Source organism: Gekko japonicus, unplaced genomic scaffold (assembly GCF_001447785.1).
Source record: "Gekko japonicus isolate JY-2015 unplaced genomic scaffold, Gekko_japonicus_V1.1 scaffold1385, whole genome shotgun sequence".
In the NCBI taxonomy this organism is placed as follows: domain Eukaryota; kingdom Metazoa; phylum Chordata; class Lepidosauria; order Squamata; family Gekkonidae; genus Gekko; species Gekko japonicus.
Window position 1 is genome coordinate 108,272 of NW_015177055.1, and position 2,048 is coordinate 110,319.

Sequence of the window (2,048 nt, forward strand, 5' to 3'; positions counted from 1 at the left end):
GAAGGTCAAAAGCCAAGGATCAAGCCGAGAAGAATTCCACAAGGTCTGGAGCAGAGATGCAAGGATTCAGGTCCTGAACAAACGACGTTGCCAGCACAAATGACTGCTGGCAACAGACTTGCATATATACAGTGCTAGCTAATCAACTCATTAGCTAGCCAGGAGTGAGGACAGGATCCTGTCAGTAATCAGGGCTAAGAGATCTTCTGGCACGCATGCGTGCATTCTGCCTTTGCTCTCTCAGCTGTTGTCTTCTTACATTCCTGAGCCTGGTTACAGGTGGAGGCGAGTCTGATGATGAATTACTGGGCTGCAGCAGAGACTGATCCCTTGCAGGTGTTCCCTGGGAGGCTCTATCCTCCTCACCACTTAGATAGCTTTCAGCTACAGGATCCAGTCTTTGCCTTTCTGCTGCAGTACTGTCCTCAGGAGCCTGTTCAGGGGCATCAGGAGCCTGTTCAGGGGCATCAGCAAAGGCAGGCATGACATCAGCAGGGGCAGGCATGACACATCCACAACTGTGCGTCCTTTCAGCTTTGGCCCGGCCGTTTCATTCTTTCTGGGGTTACTTGTACTTGCCCTCTGCTCTTCCTCAGTATCATATTGGACACCTTCCGACCTGAGGGGTTCATCTTCCGGCGTCATATCTTTTAGCCTTTTGTTACCGTCCATGGGGTTCTCTTGGCAAAAATACTGGAGTGGGTTGCCATTTCCTTCTCCAGGGGATCACGCTTGGTCTGAGTTCTCTGCTGTGACCTGTCCATTTTGGGTGGCCCTTCACGGCATAGCCCACAGCCTCATTGAACCACGCAAGCCCCCTCGCCACGACAAAGCAGTGATCCATGAGGGGGTCTGGAGGAAGACCTAGATTTAAATCCCCACTCTGTCCCAAGAGCACACTGGATGACTTTATACCAGTTGCATCACAGTGAGAAAGGCAGGTTATAAATGAAGCTAATACTACTTATAGTTGTACCTATCAGTGCAATCCTAAAAACACTTTCCTAGGAGTAAGTCCCATTGATTAATATAGGATTTCTCAGAGTTGCTTATACGTTCTCCATCTAAGAACAATCTGAAATAAGTCTCAGAATCAAAGGTCCAGGTCACACAGAGGATTTGCCCTGCGAAAGGGATGGATTGAGGGCACATCGTACCACAACATCTGGGAAGCATAGTGCACCCATCTCCAACCCGTACCGTCGGCCCAAAGAAGCGTATTGAAAAGGCACTGGGGGAAAGGTAGTAGCTTCCAGTAAATGTTTGGCACGGGCAGGAGTCTGATCGGAGACGTGCCAGTAGCCCATGGCATCCAGCAGCCGTCCGCGACCTGCGCATGCACAGTAACAAAGTACTGCCATGTTGCCTCGCTGGGACTATGCTGTTGCCTCCCTGGTGTGACCAGCTGCCAACAGCCTGAGGACAGAGCCACAGGAGACCGTAAGATCAAGCTCCCCGTGCTTCTTTTAGCTCCGCCTCTAAAATGCCTCCCTTCCAGTGCGGATTTTCCTGCTCGTGTGACCAGGGCCAAAGTCAAATATATTCTAAAGGGCTTACTCTCAGGAAAATAGGAGTAAGTATATTTAACAGGGCTTACTCCCAGGACTGCCCCATCCACATCATGTATTAAATTAAAATTTCTTTTAGTAATTAAGGTGTATTTAGTTTTTCTACTAATACTGAAAAAAGAGTGGTTCTTTGAAAGAAGGAGCAGGTGGTTAGCTTATCATGATCCTGTCTATCACACACACTTGTGCTTACCAAGCTGAAGGTAGGCGATATTTCACAGGTTCAGTGCATTCTACCTGTGTGTAATGCAAATCTGACACCATTTCCTGTTTGCTTGCTAAAGGTTACTTGACCAAAGTTTGGTTAGGCTTCTAGGGCCTGGGTAGGCCATAAAATGCTTTTTGGAATGTGCTTGTGAGAAGCTAATGAGGTACATGAGTTTCCCTGGAAACAGAGGAAGATACTGATAAGGAGAAGAGCTACTGTCTTTGACTTCACAGCTGCCTGTACTTTGCTGTGCCGGCCTATGAAGCAATTCT